The following is a 27993-nucleotide window of genomic DNA, read 5'->3' as shown; positions in this document are numbered from 1 at the left end:
AGAATTAATGATACTGCTGTGCCTCCAGAATTAATGATGCCGCTGTGCCCACAGAATTAATGATGCCCTGCCCCCCTAATTAATTATGGCAGAATTATGCCCCCCTAATAGAACTATGGCAGAATTAATATTGCCGATATGCCCCCAGAATTAACTATGCCACTGTGCCCCCTGAATTAATGATGCCACTGTGCCCCCAGAATTAATGATGCCGCTGTGCCCTCAGAATTAATGATGCTGCTGTGCCCCCTGAATTAATGATGCCACTATGTTCCCAGAATTAATTATGCCACTGTAAATCTAATATTTCCCCTTCAAAGACTTTTTACTGATTGGTGTATTAAGTATTATCTACTACAACTGAAGTTGTATCTATTGCTAAATCATTTTCGCATGGCGATTTTCGCAAGTGCGAATATATTTTAGCACTTGACCTAACATGCATGTGAAGTGTAATGAATAAAGCGAAAATACTTATACTGATGAGGCTTCTTTCCTCCTTCCTGCTGAAATTGCTCCCAACCATGTTGAGCTTTAGGGGTCACTTTCCTGTTGCAATGCTGAAAAGTTAGCAGTAAACTTCGCTGCCGAAGATCACGCGATATTGCGCATGCAAATTTATTTTGCACATGCGCATGCATGAGAATGCAAATTGTATGCCGCATTGAAAAAAGGCTGTGAATATTGCTAATTTTGCAAATATATGATGAATGTTCGTCCACATATTCGCGAAATATCGCAAATTCGAATATGGCCTATGCTGCTCAACACTAGTTGGAAACAATATAACCAACGAAATGGAAGACTTGACTTCTAGAAAAGGCAATTTTCGAGTTTGGCATATAAATGATTGTCCCGGAGGCGTTTGTCACGATGCCGGCTGGCAGGAGGTGGATCCTCTGTGCCAGAGAGGGATGGCGAGGACCGTGCTAGTGGACCGGTTCTAAGACACTACTGGTTTTCACCAGAGCCCGCCGCAAAGCGGGATGGTCTTGCTGCGGCGGTAGTGACCAGGTCGTATCCACTAGCAACGGCACCTCTCTGGCTGCTGAAGATAGGCGAGGTACAAGGGAGTAGGCAGAAGCAAAGTCGGACGTAGCAGAAGGTCGGGGGCAGGCGGCAAGGTTCGTAGTCAGGGGAGATAGCAATAGTTCTGGTACACAGGGTATAAACACACAAGGAACGCTTTCACTGGCACTAAGGCAACAAGATCCGGCAAGGGAGTGCAAGGGAGGAGACTAGATATAAGCAGGGAACAGGTGGGAACCAATTAAGCTAATTGGGCCAGGCACCAATCATTGGTGCACTGGCCCTTTAAGTCTCAGGGAGCTGGCGCGCGCGCGCCCTAGAGAGCGGAGCCGCGCGCGCCAGCACATGACCGCAGGAGACGGGAACGGGTAAGTGACCTGGGATGCGACTCGCAAGCGGGCGCGTCCCGCTGTGCGAATCGCATCCCCAACGGCCATGGCAGAGCAGCGCTCCCGGTCAGCGCTGACCGGGGAGCTGCAGGGAGAAGGACGCCGTGAGCGCTCCGGGGAGGAGCGGGGACCCGGAGCGCTAGGCGTAACAGTACCCCCCCCCTTAGGTCTCCCCTTCTCTTTATCGGGTAACTGCCTCCCCTGGGATGAGGACACCGGGAAAGGATGGAGGGATTCCTCAACGGCAGGCAGAACCGCAGGAGTAGGAATGGGGAGAGAGGGCAGAGGGCGAGACCTGGCACGGGGCAGTGTGACACCAGGACGAGGGCCATGAGGGGACACAGAAGCTTGCCTGATGGAACTGGGAGGGGGGGAGGGGCATTTCCTGTGGCAGGCAGAGTCCTTAATGACCTTAGGGGGACCAGATACAGGAGGAACCACAGAGTTACGGCAAGGGTTACTGGGAACCGGTTTTAGACAGTTCTTGGAACAAGAGGACCCCCAACTCTTGATCTCCCCAGTGGACCAATCCAGGGTTGGGGAATGAAGTTGAAGCCAGGGAAGTCCAAGGAGAATTTCCGAGGTGCAATTGGGGAGGACCAAAAGTTCAATCCTCTCGTGGTGAGATCCGATGCTCATAAGAAGGGGCTCCGTGCGGAAACGTATGGTACAGTCCACCCTGGCTCCGTTGACCGCGGAAATGTGGAGTGGCTTGACAAGACGGGTCACCGGAATCCGGAATTTATTCACAAAGGAGTCCCGAATAAAATTCCCAGAAGCTCCAGAGTCCAGGCAGGCCACGGCTGAGAGGGGAGAGCTGGCTGAAGTGGAAATCCGAACAGGTACCGTGAGACGTGGAGAAGCCGACTTGGCATCAAGAGACGCCACACCCACGAGAGCTGAGTGCGAGCGTGCGTTTCCCAGACGTGGAGGACGGATTGGGCAATCCACCAGAAAATGTTCAGTACTGGCACAGTACAAACAAAGATTCTCTTCCTTACGGCGATTCCTCTCTTCCAGGGTCAGGCGAGACCGATCCACTTGCATGGCCTCCTCGGCGGGAGGCCTAGGCGCAGATTGCAGTGGAGACTGTGGGAGAGGTGTCCAGAGATCTAAGTCCTTTTCCTGGCGGAGCTCTTGATGCCTCTCAGAAAAACGCATGTCAATGCGAGTGGCTAGATGAATGAGTTCATGCAGGTTAGCAGGAGTCTCTCGTGCGGCCAGAACATCCTTAATGTTGCTGGATAGGCCTTTTTTAAAGGTCGCGCAGAGAGCCTCATTATTCCAGGATAGTTCAGAAGCAAGAGTACGGAATTGTATGGCGTACTCGCCAACGGAGGAATTACCCTGGACCAGGTTCAGCAGGGCAGTCTCAGCAGAAGAGGCTCGGGCAGGTTCCTCAAAGACACTTCGAATTTCCGAGAAGAAGGAGTGTACAGAGGCAGTGACAGGGTCATCGCGGTCCCAGAGCGGTGTGGCCCATGACAGGGCTTTTCCAGACAGAAGGCTGACTACGAAAGCCACCTTAGACCTTTCAGTAGGAAACTGATCCGACATCATCTCCAGATGCAGGGAACATTGGGAAAGGAAGCCACGGCAAAACTTAGAGTCCCCATTAAATTTGTCCGGCAAAGACAGGCGGAGGCTAGGAGTGGCCACTCGCTGCGGAGGAGGTGCAGGAGCTGGCGGAGGAGATGGTTGCTGCTGCTGTAGCTGAGACTGAATCTGCTGTAGCTGCGACTGGAGTTGCTGAGTCATGGTGGTCAAGTACGACAGCTGGTGATCTTGTTGGGCAATCTGTCGGGCTTGCTGGGCGACCAGTGTGGGGAGGTCGGCGACAACAGGCAGAGGAACTTCAGCGGGATCCATGGCCGGATCTACTGTCACGATGCCGGCTGGCAGGAGGTGGATCCTCTGTGCCAGAGAGGGATGGCGAGGACCGTGCTAGTGGACCGGTTCTAAGACACTACTGGTTTTCACCAGAGCCCGCCGCAAAGCGGGATGGTCTTGCTGCGGCGGTAGTGACCAGGTCGTATCCACTAGCAACGGCACCTCTCTGGCTGCTGAAGATAGGCGAGGTACAAGGGAGTAGGCAGAAGCAAAGTCGGACGTAGCAGAAGGTCGGGGGCAGGCGGCAAGGTTCGTAGTCAGGGGAGATAGCAATAGTTCTGGTACACAGGGTATAAACACACAAGGAACGCTTTCACTGGCACTAAGGCAACAAGATCCGGCAAGGGAGTGCAAGGGAGGAGACTAGATATAAGCAGGGAACAGGTGGGAACCAATTAAGCTAATTGGGCCAGGCACCAATCATTGGTGCACTGGCCCTTTAAGTCTCAGGGAGCTGGCGCGCGCGCGCCCTAGAGAGCGGAGCCGCGCGCGCCAGCACATGACCGCAGGAGACGGGAACGGGTAAGTGACCTGGGATGCGACTCGCAAGCGGGCGCGTCCCGCTGTGCGAATCGCATCCCCAACGGCCATGGCAGAGCAGCGCTCCCGGTCAGCGCTGACCGGGGAGCTGCAGGGAGAAGGACGCCGTGAGCGCTCCGGGGAGGAGCGGGGACCCGGAGCGCTAGGCGTAACAGCGTTGTAGGATCTGATCATGTGAATGATGCACCTCTAAATTGGGCAAGAAGATCAGGATGTCATCAAGGTACACAACAATACACATGTAGAGTAGATCATGGAAGATGTTGACAAATTCTTGGAAGACAGCCGGAGCATTACAGAGGCCAAAGGGCATCACAAGGTACTCAAAGTGCCCATCACGGGTATTAAAGGCCGTCTTCCATTCGTCTCCTTCTCAAATTCGAATGAGGTTGTATGCTCCCAGCAGATCCAGCTTGGAGAAGACCTCGGCACCCCGTAGATGATCCATGAGTTCCGAAAACAAAGGTAGAGGGTAGCGATTCTTGATCGTGATGGCACAATAGAGACACAAGTTTTCATTGCATCGGCAGGACCTCTCCTGCTGGCTTAATCAAGCACGATCCACCTGCATAGTCTCTTCACTAGAGGGCAAAGAGGATGGTTGAGGTGGACGGTGGAACACGGGTGCCAAACGGGGAAAACGTTGTGTCCGAGTAGGTTCACGCACTTGACCAAGCTCCTCCTGCTTCTCGGCAAAGCGCACATCAATTTGAGTGACCAACTGAATAAGATCACTCAGGGAAGACGGAGGATCCCATGCAGCAGGAACATCCTTGACTTTACTAGAAAGTCCCTTTTTAAAGGTGGCACACAGAGCCTCATCATTCCAGGCCAATTTGGAGGCTAGGGTGCGGAAATGAACTGCGTAATCACCAACAGATGAGTCCCCTTGGCGTAGGTTCCAGTAGTGCAGCCTCGGCTGAGGATGCCCGTGCAGGTTACATAGTTACATAGTTAGTATGGTTGCAAAAAGACATACGTCCATCAAGTTCAACCAGGGAATTGAAGGGAAGGGTGTAAGGTGATAAGGGGAAGGGATGTTGTTTATAATTCTGCATAAGCATTAATGTTATTTTGTTCCAGGAATGTATCTAACCCTGTTTTAAAGCTATTAATTGTTCCTGCTGTGACCACTTCCTGAGGTAGACTGTTCCATAAATTCACAGTTCTTATGGTAAAGAAGGAGGGAGTGCTCCCTCGTCCTTTGGGGGGGGGGGGGGGGGGGTTAACCTGGAACAGTTTTTCTCCATATTTTTTGTATGGGCCACTTATATACGTTTATCATATCCCCCCTGAAATGTCTCTTCTCAAGACTAAACAATTGTAACTCCTTTAATCGTTCCTCGTAGCTAAAATGTTCCATGCCCCATATTAGTTTAGTCGCACGTCTCTGCACCCTTTACAGCTCCGCAGTGTCCCTTTTATGGACAGGCGACCAAAACGGAACAACATATTCCAGGTGAGGCTGGACCAATGCTTTATAAAGGGGAAGTATTATGTCCCTGTCTCTTGAATCCATGCCTCTTTTGATACATGACAATATTCTGCTGGCTTTGGAAGCAGCAGACTGACATTGCATGCTATTCTGAAGTCTGATCTACAAGTACACCCAGATCCTTCTTTACCAGTGACTCTGTCAGTTTAATCCCCCCTAAGACATAAGACGCATGCATGTTATTTGTACCCAGATGCATAACTTTACATTTATCCACATTGAACCTCATTTGCCAAGTGGATGCCCAGACACTTAGTCTATCCAAGTCATCTTGTAACTTATGCACATCCTCTATAGACTGTACTGTGCTACAAAGCTTGGTGTCATCTGCAAAGATAGAAACAGAGCTGTTAATACCATCCTCTATATCATTGATAAATAAATTAAACAACAGCGGTCCCAGTACAGAACCTTGGGGTACACCACTAATAACCGTGGACCAATCGGAGTACGAATTATTGACCACCACTCTCTGGGTACGATCCATGAGCCAGTGTTCAATCCAGTTACAAACTAAAGTTTCCAAGCCCAAAGACCTTAACTTACCTGTCAGACGTCTATGAGGGACAGTATCAAATGCTTTAGCGAAATCCAGAAACACTATATCCACAGCCATTCCTCTGTCAAGGCTTCTACTCACATCTTCATAAAAGCAAATTAGATTGGTTTGACACCTTCTATCCTTTGTAAACCCATGCTGGTTATCACTTATAATACTATTATCCCCTATGTATTCCTGTATGTAGTCCCTTATAAGTCCTTCAAACAATTTACCCAAAGACACAGCGGAATTCCGAAAGGAAGGCCTGCAGATTGGAGGACATGTATCATTCCTGTCCCAGAGAGGAGTAGCCCAGGCCAGGGCTTTTCCAGAAAGAAGACTAACCACAAATGACACTTTATGCATGCTCTGTCGGGAACTGATCAGCTATAAGTTCCAAATGCATTGAACACTGGGTCACAAACCCTCTACACAATTTAGGGTCATCTTCATATTTCGTTGGCAGAGACAGTGGTATCTTGGAGTCTACGGAAGCCACGGAAGCTGCAGACACTGGAGGAGCCACTTGAACAGGTTGCGGCTGCTGCTGTTGTTGATGCCGCTGGGCAGAGAGGAGCTGTTGCATCATCCTGGACTGTCATTTCAACTGCTGCACCTGTTGCACAATCTGCTGGGACTGTTGGGCCACAATGGAGGTGAGGTCAGCAACACCCGTTAGAGGCAACCCGGCAGAATCCATGGCCGGATCTTACTGTAAGGGCAGTGGTGAAGTGGATCTGCTGAACCTGTGTGGATGATGGCTTGGGCCGTACCAGGGAGCGGAGTCTAAGGTACCGCTGGTTTTCAACAGACCCTGCCACAAAGGGGGATGGACTTGCTGCAACAGGCGGCATCCAGGTCACTACCCCTGATACGACTCGTCCACACAAGCAGCCGAGGTGTAATGTGCACAGGAAGGATGAGGCAAACACTAAGTCAGGACAGGCAGGAGGTCAGGGCTGGCAGCACAGTAGCAAGGTCTGATCACTTAGCAAGAGGTAAGAAGGCAGGCGGCACAGGAGCAAGGTCAGGATACGTAGCAATGGGGTCAGATACATGGCAAGGCAAGACACCAACAGAATGCTTTCTCTAAGGCTGTAATGGCACAAAGATCCTGCAACGGGAAACAGGAAATGCTGACTCTTATAGTGTCAGCGAGCAGCAGTAACCAATTAAGTGCATACTGGCCCATTAATTTGCAGAGAGCATGCACACGCGTGCCCTAGAGGGCGGGTACTTACATGACAGTGACCTGGGACAGCGGAGGAAGCAGGAGGTGAGTAACGGCCCGGCGTTCACATGCAAACCGCAGCACCACCGGCAGAGGAGAGCGGGGCAGGAGAGCGCTCACGGTCAGCATGTCATTATAACATGAATGGTCTTAATTTGTCCTGTGTTGATTTAATATCCGTTGCTACTTCTTGTAAAAGCAATTCTTCCCATTCATTTCTATCCAGGAATTTGTGGACTTTGATAAATTATACAAAAATCACCAAATAAACAAAATTCCAGCAGGACACACATGATTTTCATACAAAATCTGAATACAATTGGGGCCAGTGGGAGAAATTTTTTTTCTAATCCCAAATCTATATTGAAGAAAGGTCCTAATAAATACTATAAAAAACGCAGAAATACTCATTTTAGCTTTACCTCTACAGATCGAAGCTCATCTGACAATACTACTGATATATCAGAAACATCAGATTCTGGCACTGAATCAGAATCCAATGTGAATACTTCCCAAAAAAATGAACGAACGAAATGGTCAAAAAACGAGCCAGGAGAACGGGGAGGAAGCACAAAAACAAGATTTTCAGAAAGCAACAAAACCAAAAAGAAAACATAAAGGAACCGGACTATCAAGTTGTTAATATTTTATCATATAACATTACTAATCACAAAATAAAGCTTCTATCTAAAGGCTTGGGATTTTCCCCTACTGCTCACTTTGACAAATACAAAACTATTCTTGACGTAAATAAATTAGTGCGTTTACTAACTGTCAAAAAAACATTTTCTAACTTGTAAAGATCCAGACATGCAAATTATTGCAGCCGATTCTATGGAACATTATTCACATGTTGCAGTTTCACCAGACCCAATTCTAAGATCCCCAGAGAAGCAAATTGCCTATCGGGACACATGCTGGAAATGGATGGCAGATCTGCTGAACTTATCATTTTCCACATCCAATCCGGACTTCTACCCTGTTCATACCCAACCACCCATCTTGGACCGGTTTCAAGATTTATTCATGAAAGACCTTGTTGCTTTAAAAAGTCAGGAAACACCTGATATTAAAGGGTACCTCTCATCAAAAAAACTTTTGATACATTATAGATTAATGTATGCAGAATAACTTTACAATTGCATATTATTAAAAAATATGCTTCTTTCTATTTAATTTTCCACTTTTTTAATTTTCCACTTTGAAGAAAGAAAAGTCCTGGCAGCAAGCATTTCAGACTCATGCTGGAGTCCTAAAGACTACGAGGTGCCAGTCTGCTTTGTTCACAAAGGAGAACACTCAGAGCTTCCAGCCTGCTTTGTTCACAGACTGTTTGGCTGTGAACAAAGCAGGCTGGCAGCTCTGAGTGTTTAGGACTCCAGCATAAGTCAGAAATGCTTGCTGACAGGACTGATCGGGAAAAATACAATAGAAAGAAGCATATTTTTCATTAACATGCTATTGGAAAGTTATTCAACATTCATTAATCTAAAATATATCAAAAGTTTATTTGATGAGAGGTACCCTTTAAAGATAATCTTTCCAAACAGAAAAGAAAGACTTTAATGAATCTTCGCAACAATTCAGATCTCACATTCGATCCACCGACAAAGGTAGATCAGTTGTGTTCATGAAAATAGGTCTATATGTTAAACTCAGTGAAGAGTTATTATCTGATCATGACACCTACCAGCTGCTATTAACTGATTCTACTAGTATGTTTAAAAAATCTCTTTTAGAGCTATTAAAGGAAGGTGTTACCAAATCTGTGATCAGTCAAAAAGAAGCCAGTTACACATGGACTGATTCCCGCCGCCAATGCGACCGATCGTTGCGGGAATTGGTTCCTTGAATGAACGCATCTGTGAGTGGCTTGATTCTGTTCTACAGCCACTAGGAAATAAGTAACCAAGCTACATAAAGGATACTAAACACCTTTTGAAAATCCTTGACTCGTTTTAGTATTCATGGCTAACATGCAACATTGAATCTCTCTATTCATGCATTCCTCACCATTTGGGATTAACAGTGCTTACAGACATTATGAACAAATGCTCTAATTATGATTTGGCATTAAATCTATTTATTTTGGATGTTACTACCTACATTTTACAGTATAATTATTTTCTGTTTAATGGGGTCTTTTGTTTGCAAAAAAACGGTGCGTCAATGGGTGCTAAATCTTCACCTGCACTTGCTAATTTGTTTTTTGGTGTGAGAATTTTTACATTTTTTCTGATCACAATCCATACAGAGACAATGTAACATGGTTTGTCAGATACGTCAATGGCGCATGTTACGCCGAGCGCTCCGGGTCCCTGTTCCTTCCCGGAGCGCTCGCGGCGTTCCTCTCTCTGCAGCGCCCCGGTCAGACCCGCTGACCGGGAGCGCTGCACTGACACTGCCGGCGGGGATGCGATTTGCATAGCGGGACGCGCCCGCTCGCGAATCGCATCCCAAGGCACTCACCTGTCCCGGCCCCCAGCTGTCATGTCCTGGTGCGCGCGGCTCCGCTCCTTAGGGCGCGCACGCGCCAGCTCTCTAAGATTTGAAGGGCCAGTGCACCAATGATTGGTGCCTGGCCCAATCAGCCTAATTAGCTTCCACCTGCTGCCTGTGTATATTACCTCACTTCCCCTGCACTTCCTTGCCGGATCTTGTTGCCTTGTGCCAGTGAAAGCGTTTAGTGTTGTCCAAAGCCTGTGTTCCAGACCTTCTGCTATTCCTATTTGACTACGAACCTTGCCGCCTGCCCCGACCTTCTGCTACGTCTGACCTTGCCTCTGCTTAGTCCTTCTGTCCCACGCCTTCTCAGCAGTCAGCGAGGTTGAGCCGTTGCCGGTGGATACGACCTGGTTGCTACCGCCGCAGCAAGACCATCCCGCTTTGCGGCGGGCTCTGGTGAATACCAGTAGCAACTTAGAACCGGTCCACCGACACGGTCCACGCCAATCCCTCGCTGACACAGAGGATCCACATCCGGCCTGCCGAATCCTAACAGCGTAATTATGTGGAAGGGGGATGAATCTCTGGTTTGTACATTTATGCAGTATTTAAATGATAATCATTGTAACTCCTAGTACAGTGGCCGATCACAACACAAATGATACTTGGTTATCAATGAAGGGATTTTTTTAAATGTTCAGAAACCCGATGTGTGATTTGTAAATATGCAGAGAGATGTACTGCTATTGAGGGCACAATTGATAACAAAAAACAGAAGATTCATAATTTTATTAATTGAAACTCCAAACTAGTAGTATATAAAATCGCATGTACAGAGTGTTCACTTATATCGGCAGTACCAAATGCTTATTCAAAAAGCAAATACAAGAGCATATTCGGCCATCAGTGGGTCCCCTCACTAGCGGTATGTCTAATGTATCGAGAAATTTTTTCTCTGTTCTCAATGGCAATGTTTCAAAACTGAAGTTTTCTGCAATAGAAAAAATTATTCCGAGCAGAAGAAGAGGTGACAATACATGTCACCTACACAATAGAGAGGCTATGTGGATTTATTTATTCAAAAGCATTCATCCTTTTGGTTTGAACAATAGAACGGACTTTATTCTTCATTATTGAGTTTCTTTGTAATCTTATATATGTACATTTTTCCTTTGTTTCTTTTGATATTGTATGCACCTTTTTGCTATGTTTTTTTTTATTGCACTCAGGACAATAAAGTTGGTTGTCTAACAATGGCCAGTTCCAGTTCTCCCTCCCCTTGTTGAAGGTGAGCATCAGGCTCATTCAGTATAAAGGAGTGTGTCAAAGAGACAACACGTATGCCATGATTAAGGGCCAATTGGCCTGAAACGTGCCGGCTTCCAGAGGTGCTTCTACTATGCACTTATGCACTTTTGTCCTAGTACTCATTCTTTCATGCCTTTGTATGGACTTTTAACTATGACTTAATTAAAGGAATGTTTTACTCAGTGCTGGCTCCACCTTCTATGGTATTCACTTTGAAAAACAAAATATTTAATCTTTGTTACACTTAAATATAATTTGCATAATAATTTGGAACAGGGTGTATAATACATACTGAAAGCCATAAAATTACCCAACCAAGAAAGTAATTAAAGTCTTGTCCCACAAAAACGGGCCCTTCCATGGCTACATCAACATAAAAATAAAATATTATGGAATGGTTAAATAGTAATAAAAAATGTTGTGTCCCTAAGGCCAAAAAAGGCCACCCCTTAAAGGGGTACTTCGACCATAAACATCTTATCGTGGGGGTCCCGCCGCTGAGAACCCCCGCGATCTCTCCTGCAGCACCCCCTGCCATATGATGCATGGAGCGAACTCGCTCCGTGCCTGATGACTGGCGATGCAGGGGCCGGAGGATCTTGACATCACGGCCATCATGCCCCCTCCCATAACCTTGCATTAAGGTTCATGGGGCCTGCATGCCACATGTGTATCTTTTGTTCCAGAGCTTTCCAAACTTTTTATGTTGGTGAAACACATGCATAGTTTGGTAACACACTCCTCATCATACTGCAAATTGCATGTATCACATTACACATTCTATGATGCATAATGTGATACCAATATCCAGTTTCAGCATTACAAATGTGACTGCTACCCCCCTGTGCCATTTCATCCCCCCTTCATCACCCCCTGTGCCACTTCATTCCTCCCCCTTATCACCCCCTGTGATGCTTCATTCTTCCCCTTGATCCTCTCTCTGTGCCACTTCACCCCCCCCACCTCTTGATCCCCCTCTGTGTCACTTTATTCTGCCCCTTAATCATCCAACTCCCCCCTTGTACGCTTACTCATCTGACCTGCGCCCCTCACTGTGCTCCGGCAGGCTCAGTCTCAGCGGGTGTGATGTCAGGGGCATTCAACAGTTGCTACTGATTATACGCTTTGCATTAGTAGTGCACTTTTTTTTTTTTTTCCATATTTCTATGCATGTGTATCTTCAGACCACAATAGTAATCCGCATTAATTAGAGTCCTGATAATGATGTCTATTTTTTGCATCTCCACCATAGTTCTAAGATAATTATTGTGATTAAAATAGAACTAATTTTGTTTGCTGCTCTTTGTTTTATTTTTATCTATAGCGCTGCAATGAAAAGATACAATTTTTTATATCTATAATTAAAAGTTATTCACGGAAGCAAATATTTTCAAAGCAATTCAAAAAGCATAAATACTGAGTTTTTTTTTTTTTACTTTAACTACGCATCACCACGTGCATGTACTTGATGAAAATAAACTGTCACAGCACCGACGGGCGCTAAGACAGTTTATTGAGCTTGGCTGTACTTTTACTTTTGACTTAAAATGTAGAAAACAAAGACAGGCGGGGAAGGCAAAAACATATAACTTTAAAAAGGCAAACTTCCCTGGGCTGAGAGCTACACTACAGGACATAGACTGGGGGGAGGTGTTGTCAAATACTGATACAGAAGGTAAATGGGACATCTTTAAATCAACTCTAAATAACTATACAGCTAAATATATACCAAAGGGGAACAAATATAAACGATTAAAACTAAATCCTACATGGCTGACAAATGATGTTAAAAGAGCAATAAACAACAAAAAAATAGCCTTCAAAAAATACAAATCTGATGGGTCAGCGATAACATTTAAACAGTACAAAGAGCTTAATAAAATCTGTAAAAATGTAATAAAAACAGCAAAAAATTCAAAACGAGAGACAGGTGGCCAAAGAAAGCAAAACTAATCCTAAATATTTTTTTAGATATATAAATGCAAAAAACCAAGGACAGAGCATGTAGGACCCCTTAATAATGATAATGGGGAGGATGTCACAGGCGATCAAGAGAAAGCGGAGCTACTGAATGGGTTCTTTAGTTCTGTATACACTGGCCAGGTCAGTGCTGGTAACACATCATGTAATGTACTGAACTGGCTTAATGTAGACATGGTACAAGGTAAGTTAAGTGATATAAATGTAAGCAAATCTCCAGGGCCAGATGGATTGCACCCAAGAGTTCTTAGAGAGGTAAGTTCAGTAATATCTGTACCCCTGTTCATGATATTTAGAGATTCTCTGGTGTCTGGTATTGTGCCAAGGGACTGGCGCAAGGCGAATGTGGTGCCAATCTTCAAAAAGGGCTCTAGGTCTTCCCCAGGAAACTATAGACCGGTAAGTTTAACGTGCATTGTGGGTAAATTGTTTGAAGGACTTATAAGGGATTACATACAGGAATACATAGGGGATAATTGTATTATAAGTGATAGCCAGCATGGGTTTACTAAGGATAGAAGTTGTCAAATCAATCTAATTTGCTTTTATGAAGAGGTGAGTAGAAGCCTTGACAGAGGAATGGCTGTGGATATAGTGTTTCTGGATTTTGCTAAAGCATTTGATACTGTCCCTCATAGACGTCTGACAGGTAAGTTAAGGTCTTTGGGTTTGGAAATTTTAGTTTTTAACTGGATTGAACACTGGCTCATGGATCGTACCCAGAGAGTGGTGGTCAATGATTCGTACTCTGATTGGTCCCCGGTTATTAATGGTGTACCCCAAGGTTCAGTACTGGGCCCGCTGTTGTTTAATTTATTTATCAATGATATAGAGGATGGTATTAACAGCTCTGTTTCTATCTTTGCAGATGACACCAAGCTTTGTAGCACGGTACAGTCTATAGAGGATGTGCATAAGTTACAAGATGACTTGGATAGACTAAGTGTCTGGGCATCCACTTGGCAAATGAGGTTCAATGTGGATAAATGTAAAGTTATGCATCTGGGTACTAATAACCTGCATGCATCGTATGTCTTAGGGGGGATTAAACTGTCAGAGTCACTGGTAGAGAAGGATCTGGGTGTACTTGTAGATCACAGACTACAGAATAGCATGCAATGTCAGGCTGCTGCTTCCAAAGCCGGCAGGATATTGTCATGTATCAAAAGAGGCATGGACTCAAGGGACAGGGACATAATACTCCCCCTTTATAAAGCATTGGTACGGCCTCACCTGGAATATGCTGTTCAGTTTTGGGCACCTGTCCATAAAAGGGACACTGTGGAGTTGGAAAGGGTGCAGAGAGGGTGCAGAAACTAATATGGGGCATGGATCATCTTAGCTATGAGGAGCGATTAAAGGAGTTACAATTGTTTAGTCTTGAGAAGAGACGTTTAAGGGGGAATATGATAAACGTATATAAGTATATTAATGGCCCATACAAAAAATATGGAGAAAAACTGTTCCGGGTTAAACCCCCCCAAAGGACGAGGGGGCACTCCCTCCATCTGGAGAAGAAAAAGTTTAGTCTCAAGGGGCGACACGCCTTCTTTACCGTGAGGACTGTGAATATATGGAACGGTCTACCTCAGGAACTGGTCACAGCAGGAACAATTAATAGCTTTAAAACAGGATTAGATACATTCCTGGAACAAAATAACATTAATGCTTATGAAGAAATATAAAATCCCATCCCTTCCCCAATATCGCGCCACACCCCTACCCCTTAATTCCCTGGTTGAACTTGATGGACATATGTCTTTTTTCGACCGTACTAACTATGTAACTATGTACTGCACAGCCGAGCATCCCTGAAATTGGCCAAGGACCATGCCCTGGACGGCAATCGCTGCTATTGGTCCATCATTACAGATGGAAAAATAGCAGTGATAGTGTGGTGGTCTCTTCCTTCCCCCTCTCCTCTGTTGCTACACACAGTGAAGAGATCGGAGGAGAGGGGGTTGCCCGAGTTAACCCTGTAGACGCTGTGGTCACTGTCACACGGATTGGCGCTCTGAAAAATGAAAACAGAGCGCCGATGGTTGCCATGGCAACCAGAGGCCTGCCAATGGCCTCCATTGTCATGGCGACAGAAGCTGATCAGACTATACCAAAGGTAGAGTCTGATCTGCTAGCCTATGCCTGTGTAAAAATGACAAATGTAGGCATAACTCAGTGGAATACACATGTGGACTCCATTGAATTATGTGTATCATAGTAAAAAAAAAAAATTATAATAATTCAAGTGTTAAAATAAAATGTGAAAAAAAATTGGGAAAAAATGGGAGAAAAATATAAAAATAAAATAAATTTTATATATATATATATATATATATATATATATATGTAATGCACAACCGAAAATAGCCCCCCCCCCCCCCCACCCAAAAGCATCAGCATGTCCCGCAAATAAAGAGTCCTCTCTCAATTGCGTCGGTGAAAAAAGAAAAAAAGTTATGGCTCACAGAATACGGCGACTTACAAACTTGATTTTTTTTTTTTTTTTTTTATGCTATAAGGCTGGGTCTCCACTGGGTTTTTAGCAGTGTTTTTTTTTTGTCCAAAAAAACTCCAGAAAAAACTCCAGAAAAACTGCCCTGCGTTCTTGGCTTTTTTTCTGGCATTTTTTCTTGCGTTTGAGGCTTTATGTGGAAAAAGCTTTTTTTTGCACTTTGGCGTTTTTTAGGTACCCGTTGTTGGGTACCAAAAAAAAAAAAAAAGGATGCTGTAGGGATGTAAAAAAAAAAGGATTTTTTTAATAATGTGTTTAATAAAGTGTATTTGTGTTTTAATTGTGACTTTTTAACCTTTATTTTTTACATTTTTTAGTTAGTACTACTACTCCCATCATGGAACACACTGTTCCATGATAGGAGTAGTAGTACTTTGACTCACTGTCAGATCGCCCGGCTGTCACATTTGTCAGCCATGGCGATCCTCCTGTATCCTGTATAGGCTGGCCGCTCTCTGGTCCCCTGTACTGCCGTATATTTACTAATATTCATATTTCCCAGACATTTGTGATTGGCTAGGACCCTCTGGCCAATCACATCTCAGCTGGAAATATGATTATTTGTAAATATACAGCAGTACAGGGGACTAGAGATGAGCGAACTTACAGTAAATTCGATTTGTCACGAACTTCTCAGCTCGGCAGTTGATGACTTTTCCTGCGTAAATTAGTTCTCCTAGGACTGTATCCACCTTTTCCAGCCCACCGGAGCACCGGAAAGCTGAACTAATTTATGCAGGAAAAGTCATCAACTGCCGAGCCGAGAAGTTCGTGACAAATCGAATTTACTGTAAGTTCGCTCATCTCTACAGGGGACCAGAGGAGAGCGGCCAGCCTATTCAGTATACTGGAGGATCGCCGCGGCTGACAAATGTGACAGCTGGGGCAATCTGACAGTGAGTCAAAGTACTACTACTCCTATCATGGAACAGTGTGTTCCATGCTGGGAGTAGTAGTACTACCTAAAAATGAATAAAAAAGTTAAAGACACTATATTTTTATAATTGTCAGATACATTTTAGTGCCCTGCCCGCCCACATAAATTGCTTACTGTTTCAAAATTAAATAAAATTTCTTTATTAAAAAATATACATTTCATTAGATACAATTTTTTCTAACACTAATGTATATTTTTAACCATTTTTTTTATGTTACCCTATGAAATTTAAATAAAAAAGGTATCTCCCTCACTTTTTTGGATCGCTAAAGTCCAAAAAAGATTAAAAACCGCCTGCAAAAACGCCAAAGTTAAAACCCCCATAGCGTTTTTCTTTGCGTTTTTTCACTCCCATAGACTTCTATGGGGAAAAAAACGCAACTTTTTTGCAAAAAAAAAAAACGCCAGACACTCAGCAAGCAGACGTTTTTGAAATCCAGCGTTTTTGACCAAAATCACAAAAAAAACGCCAAAAGGATTTAAAAAACGCCAAACTCAAAAATGCCAAGTGGATAAGGGTTTCTGCAGTTTCCTATAGACTTACAGCTAACATCTGGCCGCAGCGTTTTTTCGCAAGAAAAACGCCATGTGGCAAAATGGGCGTTTTTAACAGCGTTTTTGCGAAAAATTTCTCAATGGGGACCCGCCCTAAATGTACTAAAATATAAAAAAAATACATAAATTTGGCATCACCATAATTGTTTCAACCTGCAGAGTAAAGTTAACATGTCATATATACCGCATGACGAACGACCTAAAAAAATTATAAAAAACAACCGCAGAATAATGTTTTTTTTTTATTTATACCACTTCATAAAAAATAAAATAAAAAAATGATCAGAGTGTCATATGTATCCAAGAATGGTACCAATGAAAGCTTCAACTTGTCTCCCAAAAATATTTTTGCACCTCAAGGCCTCTGCAACTTTATATGATGCCAGGAAAATATCCTAAACTAAAAGGAGGCCCTAAAATCCACACAGCACTCCTTCATGTCTGAATCCTGTGTGTGAGACACATAGTGAACATAGGGCACATATGGGATATTTTTAACCCCTTAAGGACCAAGCCCATTTTGACCTTAAGGACCAGGCCAATTTTCATTTTTGCACTTTTGTTTTTGCCTCCTTCTCTTCTAAAAATCATAATGCTTTCAATTTTGCACCTACAGACCAATATAAGGGCTTTTTTGTGCCACCAATTGACAACTTTATAATGACATCAATCACTTAACAAAATCTAAAGCAAAGCCAAAAAAATAATTTTTGTGCAGTGAAATAATTTTTTTTTTCATTTTGTAACATTTGGGGGCTTCCGTTTCTACGCAGTGCAATTTTCAGTAAAATGACATATCTTTAGGTCCATACGATCACAAGGATACCCAATTTCTGTAGGTTTTGTTTTATTTTACTACTTTAAAAAAATTCTAACCAAAGTTAGTATGTTTAAAATTGTCATCTTCTGACCCCTATAACTTTTTTATTTTTCCGCATACAGGGATGTATGAGGGCTAATTTTTTGCACCGTGGTCTTTAGTTTTTATCGGTACCATTGTTTTGATAGGACTTTTTGATTACTTTTTATTAGTTTTTTATGGTAAATGAAGTGACCAAAAATGCACAATTTTGGACTTTAGTATTTTTTTTACATGTATGTTATCGACCATGAGGTTTCGGTAATCTTATATTTGAATATTTTGAACATTTACGCACGCGGCGGTACCACATATAATTATTTTTATATTTTTCTTACATTATTTTATTTAAATAATGGTAAAAGGGGGGTGATTTAAACTTTTAATAGGGAAGGGTTTAATTCACTTTTATTAACTTTTTTTTCTACACTTTTTTTTTCCACCATAGGAGGCTATACCATGCAATCTTCTGATTGCATGTACTGATCAATGCTATGCCATATCATAGCATTGATCGGTGTTCTCGGCGATCTGCTTCTGTAGCCTGCATAGCAGGCTAGGAGGAGCAGAACACAGTTCAGATGGCAGGGAAGCAGGTGAGGACCCTCCCGGCATTCACTCAGCTAGTCGGGACCTGCGATGTCGCCACAGATGTCCGGATCAGCTCCACTGAGCTGCCAGCAACGTTAACCCCGCACTTTAGATGCCACAATCAACTTTGATTGTGGCTTCTAAAGGGTAAATGCCAGGCATCGACCCGATTGGTGGTGCCCAGCATCAGCCATGGGTCCTGGCTGCCCGAAGTAACCGGGACCCACTGGGTTTAACCCATTCTCCGCTCATGAGAATGGTTTAAACCCGGTAAACAGGACCAGGGCGTACAGGTACACCCTGGATCCTTAAGTACCAGGACATCAGGGTGTACCTGTACGTCCTGTGTCCTGGACAGGTTAAATACATCAGAATTTGGGAAATAAATATTGTGCTGCGTTTCTCTGTCAACATCTGCTATGTTACAGAAAAAAATTTATCAAAATGGAAAATCTGCAAAAAAATGTAATTTAAAAATTCTGCCTATACTTTGCTTTAATTTCTGTGAAACACCTAAAGGGTTAATATACTTCTATAATGTCATTCTGACTTCTTTGAGGGGTGAAGTTTTAAAATGGGGTGATTTATGTGGTTATGTAATATACAGGCCCCTCAAGTCATTACGAATGGGGCAATACCTATTATATGTAGGTTTGGGCGTTTGTTTTCTTGGGGGACAACCTACGAGACCCTGTGATCATAATGCATTGGGGAACAGGGGGAGCCCTCTCCCCCTTTCAATCCTATAAATGCTGTGATCAGGACTGATAGCTGCATCTATGGGGTTAATGCTGCCGAGACCGGCGTGATCTCGGGCTCTGCAGCTGCCGTGGGACCCTGGCAATCTCCTAAAGCGCCTCATGCTCAGCAGGATATCGCCAGGATGTATGCATACGTCCAGTTGCGCGAACATGTTAGCAACTGGGACGTATGCATACGTCATGGGGTGGAGAGGGGTTAACCTAATAAAAAAAAATATGTGTCCTAAAGTTTACCTTTAAAAAATAAAAATAAATAGACATGTAGAGACATGCCAACAATTATAATTGGTGGAGGTTTGGGTGTTTAAACCCCTACCTATTGCTAGAAAGTGGAAGGAGAATTACACAGCTGAGTGCTGCATCTCCCAGCTATTGACACATGACAGAATATAGGCCCATAGACTTACTAAACAAGCCTTTCAGTCATGTGGACTGAGATTGGAAAGAAAACATTTGGAACACATTTTTCCCGGCTTCTTCTAGAAATCGATGAGGGTCTAAACACTAAGACCCCGACTGATTCAAGGTTTTTGGATGTTTGGAATTCAAGGAATGTGTTAAATAATTTATTAAAGAATTTTTGTGAAGTTTTTCCATATTAATATTTATATTTTAACCACTTCACGACCCAGCCCATTTTCACCTTCAGGACCTGGGCATTTTTTGAACATCTGACCACTGTTACTTTAAACATTAATAACTCTGGAATGCTTTTAGTTATCATTGTGATTCCGAGATTTTTTTTTTTGTGACATATTCTACTTTATGTTAGTGGTAAAATTTCACTGATATTTGCGTCCTTTCTTGGTAAAAAATCTAAAAATTTCATGAAAACTTTGAAAATGTTGCATTTTTCTAACTTTGAAACTCTCTGCTTGTAAGGAAAATGGATATTCCAAATAAATTACATATTGATTCACATATACAATATGTCTTCTTTATGTTTGCATCAAAAAATTGATGTGTTTTTACTTTTGGAAGACATCAGAAGGCTTCAAAGTTCAGCAGCAATTTTCCAATTTTTCTCAAGATTTTCAAAATCGTACTTTTTCAGGGACCAGTTCAGGTTGGAAGCGGATTTTAAGGGTCTTCATTTTAGAAATGCCCCATAAATGACCACATTATAAAAACTGCACCCCCCAAAGTATTCAAAATGACATTCAGTACGTGTTTTAACCCTTTAGGTGTTTCACAGGAATAGCAGCAAAGTGAAGGAGAAAATTCAAAATCTCCATTTTTTACACTCGCATGTTCTTGTAGACCCAATTTTTGAATTTTTACAAGGGTAAAAGGAGAGTAATCACCCTAAAATTTGTAACTCAATTTCTCTCAAGTAAGTAAACACGTCATATGTGTATGTAAAGTGTTCGGCGGGCGCAGTAGAGGGCTCAGAACGGAAGGAGCGACAATGGGATTTTGGAGAGTGAGTTTTTCTGAAAGGGTTTTTGGGGGGCATGTCACATTTAGGAAGCCCCTATGGTGCCAGAACAGTGGACCCCCCACATGTGACCCCATTTTGGAAACTACACCCCTCATGGAATTTAATAAGGGGTGCAGTGAGCATTTACACCCCACTGGCGTTTGACAGATATTTGAAACAGTGGACTGTGCAAATGAAAAATTTTATTTTTCATTTTCACAGACTACTGTTCCAAAAATCTGTCATATACCAGTGGGGTGTAAATGCTCACTGCACCCCTTATTAAATTCCATGAGGGGTATAGTTTCCAAAATGGGGTCACATATGGATATTTATTGTTTTGCATTTATGTCAGAACTGCTGTAACAATCAGCCACCCCTGTGCAAATCACCTCAAATGTACATGGTGCACTCTCCCTTCTGAGCTTTGTTGTGCGCCCCCAGAGCACTTTGCACCCACATATGGGGTATCTCCGTACTTGGGAGAAATTGCATTACAATTTTCGGGGGTCTTTTTTCCCTTTTACCTCTTGTGAAAATGAAAAGTATGCGGCAACACCAGCATGTCAGTGTAAAAATTTTTATTTTTATACACTAACATGCTGTTGTAGATCCCAACTTCACCTTTTCGTAGGGGTTAAAGAAGAAAAAGCCCCCCAAAATTTGTTAGGCAATTTCTCCCGAGTACGGCGATACCCCATATGTGTCCCAAAACTGTTGCCCTGAAATACGACAGGGCTCCAAAGTGAGAGAGCGCCATGAGCATTTGAGGTCTAAATTAGGGATTTGAATAGGGGTGAACATAGGGGTATTGTACGTCAGTGATTCCCAAACAGGGTGCCTCCAGCTGTTGCAAAACTACCAGCATGCCTGGACAGTCAATGGCTGTCTGGCAATACTCGGAGTTGTTGTTTTGCAACAGCTGGAGGCTCTGTTTTGGAAACAGTAGCGTACCAGACGTTTTTCATTTTTATTGGGGAGGGGGGGTCTGTGTAGGGGTATGTGTATATGTAGTGTTTTTTACTTTTTATTTTAGGTTAGTGTAAGTGTAGTGTAAAGTTTTTAGGGTACAGTCACACAGGCAGAGGTTCACAGCAAGTTTGCTGCTGGGAGTTTGAGCTGCAGCGCAAAACTTGCACCATCTCAAACTTGCAGCCTGATACTCACTGTAAACCTCCGCCCATGTGAGTGTACCCTGTACATTCACATTGGGGGGGGGCAAACATCCAGCTGTTGCAAAACTACAACTCCGAGCATGCCCTTCGGCTGTCCGTGCATGCTGGGGGTTGTAGTTTATTTACTTAACTTAGTGTTTCCAAACCAGTGTGCCTCAAGCTGTTGCAAAACTACAACTCCCAGCATGCATGGTCTTTCAGTGCATGCTGGGAGTTATAGTTTTGCAACAGCTGGAGGCACACGGGTTGGGAAACGCTAAGTTAGGAAACGGACAATGTTTCCCAACTAGTGTGCCTCCAGTTGTTGCAAAACTACAACTCCCAGACTGCCCAGGCATACTGGAAGTTGTAGTTCGGCAATATCTGAAGGATCAGATGTTGCCGAACTACAACTTCCAGCATGCTTGGGCAGTCTGGTATGCTGGGAGTTGTAGTTTTGCAACATCTGGAGGTCCACAGTTTGGAGACCACTGTATAATGGTCTCCAATCTGTGCTTTTCCAGATGTCACAGAACTACAACTCCCAGCATGCCTGGACAGACTGAGTATGCTGAGATTTGTAGTTTTGCAACATCTGGAAGAGCACAGATTGGAGACCATTATACAGTGGTCTCCAAACTGTGGACCTCCAGATGTTGCAAATTTACAACTCCCAGCATGCACAGAAGGCCAAAGGCTTTAGACGTGTGCCAAATTTATCAAAAGGCGCACCAAATTTAATAAATATTGCACAAATTTTAATTCCCCTTATAAACGGCTGTGAGCCGCCAAATTGGAAGTTTACTTTTGTTTTCCCTCAGATTGAGTTGCCTGTGCTCCAGAGACCTGAATACTCCGTACAGAAGTTGCTGTCATAGCAGTTTGCCCTACTTGTAAGTGTTTAAAGGGGTACTCCGGCACTGACATCTTATTCCCTCTCCAAAGGATAGGGGATAAGATGCCTGATCACGGGGGTCCCGCCACTGGGGACCCCCGTGATCATACACGCAGCACCCCATTATAGTCAGTCCTCGGAGCATGTTTGCTCCGGATCTGCTTACTGGCGATCACGGGGGCCGGAGCATTGTGACGTCACGTCCCTGCACCTGTGTGACGTCACGCTCCGCCCCCTCAATACAAGCCTATGGGAGGGGGCATGACAGCGTGGCCCCGCGTCATAGCGGGTCGGGCGCAGCCTCTAACAATGGCCGGGACCCGTGGCTAATAGCACGCGGCACTGCGATAAACCCTTTAGATGCGGCGTTCAAGGTTGATTGCCGCGACTAAAGTGAAAGTAAACTAATGCCGGTTATCTCAGGGGGCTGTTCGGTGTCAGCTGTAGGACACGAGGAGGGTCCCCTTACCTGCCTACTGGTGTCCGATCGCTGAATGACTGCACAGTGCCTGAGATCCAGGCATAAGCAGTCAAGTGGCAGAATCATCGATCAATGGTTTCCTATGAGAAACCATTGATCAATGTAAAAGATCAGTGTGTGCATCAGTGTGTAGCTCCATATGGGGGCTATAACATTGCAAAAAAATTGGGAAAAAAAGTTAATAAAGATCATTTAACCCCTTCCCTAATAAAAGTTTTAATCACCCCCCTTTTGCCATTTAAAAAAAAAACTGTGTAAATAAAAAGAAAGAAAAATATGTGGTATCGCCGCTTGCGGAAATAACTGAATTATAAAAATATATTGTTAATTAAACTGCACGGTCAATGGTGTACGCGCAAAAAAATAAATAAGTTATAGGGGTCAGAAGATAACAATTTTAAACATATACATTTTCCTGCATGTAGTTAGTAGTTATCATTTTTTCTAGAAGTACGACAAAATCAAACCCATATAAGTAGGGTAACATTTTAATCGTATGGACCTACAGAATAAAGATAAGGTTTCATTTATACTGAAAAATTAACTGCGTAGAAACGGAAGCCCCCAAAATTTACAAAATTGTGGTTTTTTTTAAAAATTTTTTTGCATGTTTTTTTTTCCATTTCGTCGTGGATTTTTGGGTAAAATTACTGATTTTACTGCAAAATAGAATTAATGTCGCAAAAAATAAGCCATCATATGGATTTTTAGGTGCAAAATTGAAAGAGTTATGATTTTTTTAAAGGTTAGGAGGAAAAAAAGAAAGTGCAAAAAACTGAAAAACCCTGCGTCCTTAACCCCTTAAGGACCAGGCCATTTTACACCTTAGGACCGGAGCATTTTTTGCACATCTGACCACTGTCACTTTAAACATTAATAATTCTGGAATGCTTTTACTTATCATTCTGATTCCGAGTTCATTTTTTCGTGACATATTCTACTATAACATAGTGGTAAAATTTTGTGGTAACTTGCATCCTTTCTTGGTGAAAAATCCCAAAATTGGATGAAAAATTTGAAAATTTAGCATTTTTCTAACTTTGAAGCTCTCTGCTTGTAAGGAAAATGGATATTCCAAAATATATTTTTTTTAATTCACATATACATTATGTCTACTTTAAGATTACATCATAAAATTGACGTGTTTTTACTTTTGGAAGACACCAGAGGGCTTCAAAGTTCAGCAGCAATTTTCCAATTTTTAAAAAAATTTTGAAACTCGCTTTTTTTCAGGGACCAGTTCAGGTTTGAAGTAGATTTGAAGGGTCTTCATATTAGAAATACCCCTCAAATGACCCCATTATAAAAACCTGCACCCCCCAAAGTATTCAAAATGACATTCAGTCAGCATTTTAACCCTTTAGGTGTTTCACAGGAATAGCAGCAAAGTGAAGGAGAAAATTCACAATCTTCATTTTTTACACTCGCATGTTCTTGTAGACCCAATTTTTGAATTTATACAAAGAGTAAAAGGAGAAAATGTATACTTACATTTGTAGCCCAATTTCTCTCAAGTAAGCACATACCTCATATGTCTATGTAAAGTGTTCGGCGGGCACAGTAGAGGGCTCAGAAGGGAAGGAGCGACAAGGGGATTTTGGAGAGTACGTTTTTGTGAAATGGTTTTTGAGGAGGCATGTTGCATTTAGGAAGCCCCTATGGTGCCAGAACAGCAAAAAAACAAAAACAAATGGCATACCATTTTGGAAACTAGACCCCTTGAGGAATGTAACAAGGAATTAAGTGAGCCTTAATACCCCACAGGTGTTTCACGACTTTTGCATATGTAAAAAAAAAAAAAAATTTTCACTAAAATGTGTGTTTCCCCCCAAATTTCACATTTTGCAAGGGTTAATTAAAGAAAAGACCCCCCAAAATTTGTAACCCCATCTCTTCTGTGTACGGCGATACCCCATATGTGGCCCTAAACTGTTGCCTTGAAATACGACAGGGCTCCAAAGTGAGAGCGCCATGTGCATTTGAGGCCTAAATTAGGGATTTGCATAGGGGTATTCTATGCCAATGATTCCCAAACAGGGTGCCTCCAGCTGTTGCAAAACTCCCAGCATGCCTGGACAGTCAACGGCTGTCCGACAATACTGGAAGTTGTTGTTTTGCAACAGCTGAAGGCTCTGTTTTGGAAACAGTGGCGTACCAGACATTTTTCATTTTTATTGGGAGGGGGGCTGTGTAGGGGTATGTGTATATGTAGTGTTTTTTACTTTTTATTTTATTTTGTGTTAGTGTAGTGTAGTGTTTTTAGGGTACAGTCACATGGGCGGGGGATCACAGCAAGTTTCCCGCTGGAGTTTGAGCTGCCGTGCAAAATTTGCTGCAACTCAAACTTGCAGCAGGATACTGTAACTGTAACCCCTGCCCATGTGAATGTACCCTGTACATTCAAGGGGGAAGGGGGGGGGCAAACCTCCAGCTGTTGCAAAACTATAACTTCCAGCATGCCCTTTGGCTGTCCGTGCATGCTGGGGGTTGTAGTGATGCAAAAGCTGAAGCCCCACTGGTTGCAAAACACTGAGAGTTTGTTACTTAACTCAGTGTTTTGCAACCAATGTGCCTCCAGCTGTTGCAAAACTACAACTCCCAGCAAGCCAAGACTGTCCAGATAAGCTGGGAGTTGTAGTTCTGCAACATCTGAAGGGCCAGATGTTACAGAACTACAGCTCTCAGCATGCCTGGACAGTCTTGGCAAACTGGGAGTTGTAGTTTTGCAACATCTGGAAGGGCACTGGTCCCAAAACTGTGGACCTCCAGATGTTGCAAAACTGCAACTCCCAGCATGCTCAGATACCAAGGGCTGTCTGGGCATGCTGGGAGTTGTAGTATACAGGGTCCCAATACAGCAATGCATGTCGCTTTATGGCGACGTGCATTGATGTAAAGGGCCCGACAGCGGCTGAAGAGGAACTCACCTGTCGCCGCCGCCTCCGTCTTCATCGCCGGGATCCGGGTCTTCAGGGACGAGGTAAGTACCGGGGCTGGTCCCCAGCACTTCCCCGTCCCCTGCCGCGTCCTCTGGTCTTCTTCCCGTCCTCTCCAGACTTCCAGGGGCCGGGCAGGGCGGGAGGAAGTAACCGCCCACCCCCTGTGATTGGTCGGTTAGGTAACCGACGGATCGCAGGGGATAGGAGGAGGTGACAGGCTTACCACCTCGCTCCTAGCCTCCAGCATGGTCCTGGCTGTCTGTGACAACCGGGATCATGCAAAATTACCGGGCGGTCGGGGGCCAGAGACCCAATCAGCCCGGTATCGCCACAAATCGTTAACGTGATTTCGCCGGCCATTTGTGGCGATCGCCGACATGGCCCCCCTCGGCGTTTGCCCTGGATCCCTGCTGAAGGATTTCAGCAGGGATCCACTTCCGATCTCTGCCCGGTACGTGGCAGGGACCGGAAAACACCATGACATCCTGGGACGTCATGTGTCCTTAAAGCCCAGGGTGCCATGACGTCCCAGGACGTCCTGTGTCCTTAAGGGGTTAAGGGTTTACTATATTGGAAGATCTGATTAGGTAACACAACCATGCTTGGTACTCTATTAGAACAGATGACTCCTTACTAAATAACTGGTCCCTCAGCTTGGAAGTAATTTCACTATGGTCTCATTGGTCTGACATTTTCTAAAGCCAAGTTGATCATGGCCTACATTTGCAGTGTTTCTGACACGGTTGCGCAACATAGTTGCGCCTTTTGAACAAAGGCGTAGTTAATAAATACTGTCCACTGCATGGGCAACGGCACAGCACTGCAGCACACAGCCATATTTTCAAAAATGCGCAAAAACCACACTGCGTAAAATAAATGGATTTACAGCCCAAAAAATGATGGGAACAGATTGAAAACTACCCCCCTAGTCAGACCCCACATGAAATGCTGACAATTATCTGTCTGAAATGGTGCAGGACCCGACCAGAGGGGCGCCCTACTAGAATTAATATTAACCAACAGACCTGACAGAGTAACTAATGTGCAAGTAGAAGGACACCAAGGAAATAGTGATCATAATATAATAAATTATAACTTGCTCTTCAATAAGGGAATCTCGCGAGGTGCCACAAAAACAATGAACTTTAGGAAGGCAAAGTTTAACCAACTCAGAGAAGCCCTTAAAGGGGTACTCCGGCGCTTAGACATCTTATCCCCTATCCAAAGGATAGGGGATAAGAGGCCTGATCGCGGGGGTCCCGCCTCTGGGGACAGCCGGGATCTTGCACGGGGGTCCCCAGATGTCTAAGTGCCGGAGTACCCCTTTAACAATATAAAATGGAACAATGTCCTCAAAATACTGACATTAAATAGGAGAATTTTTAAAATATCTTAAATTCTCAATGTAAGATGTATAAACCTTATGGGAATAAAACGATCAGGAAAAAAGAAAACCAATATGGATGAATAAAAATGTTAAGGGGGCAATAAATGACAAAAATAAAGCATTTAAACTACTAAAACAGGATGGCAGTGAAGAAGCATTAAAAAGCTATAGAGAAAAATATAAAATATGAAAAAAAATAGAGACAGAAAGACTTATTGCCAAAGAGAGTAAAACTAACCCCAAAATGTTCTTTAATGATATAAATAGCAAAAAGGTTAAAAATGAAAGCGTTGACCCTTTAACCCCTTAAGGACACATGACGTTCTCATACGTCTCCATGTCCGAGTCCTAAAGGACACATGACGTATGAGAACGTCATGTGTTTTGCCGGCCCCCCGCAACCATCTGGAGCGGAGCCGGCGCCCGATGCCTGCTGAAATCGATCAGCAGGCATCGGGGCATATCGCCCAGGGGGGTCATGATGACCCCCCATGTCGGCGATCGCGGCGCATCGCTCGTCAATTCAGACGAGCGATGCGCTGCGATTCCGTTCCCCGCCGCTCGCCGGGCGGGGATCGGAGCCGGATGTCTGCTGATTTCTATCAGCAGACATCCCGGCAGTGTGCCGGAGGAGGTCCGGAGGACCTCCTTTAC

This window comes from Hyla sarda, chromosome 3 (genome assembly GCF_029499605.1).
Source record: "Hyla sarda isolate aHylSar1 chromosome 3, aHylSar1.hap1, whole genome shotgun sequence".
Taxonomy (NCBI): domain Eukaryota; kingdom Metazoa; phylum Chordata; class Amphibia; order Anura; family Hylidae; genus Hyla; species Hyla sarda.
This window is presented reverse-complemented; position numbering follows the sequence as displayed.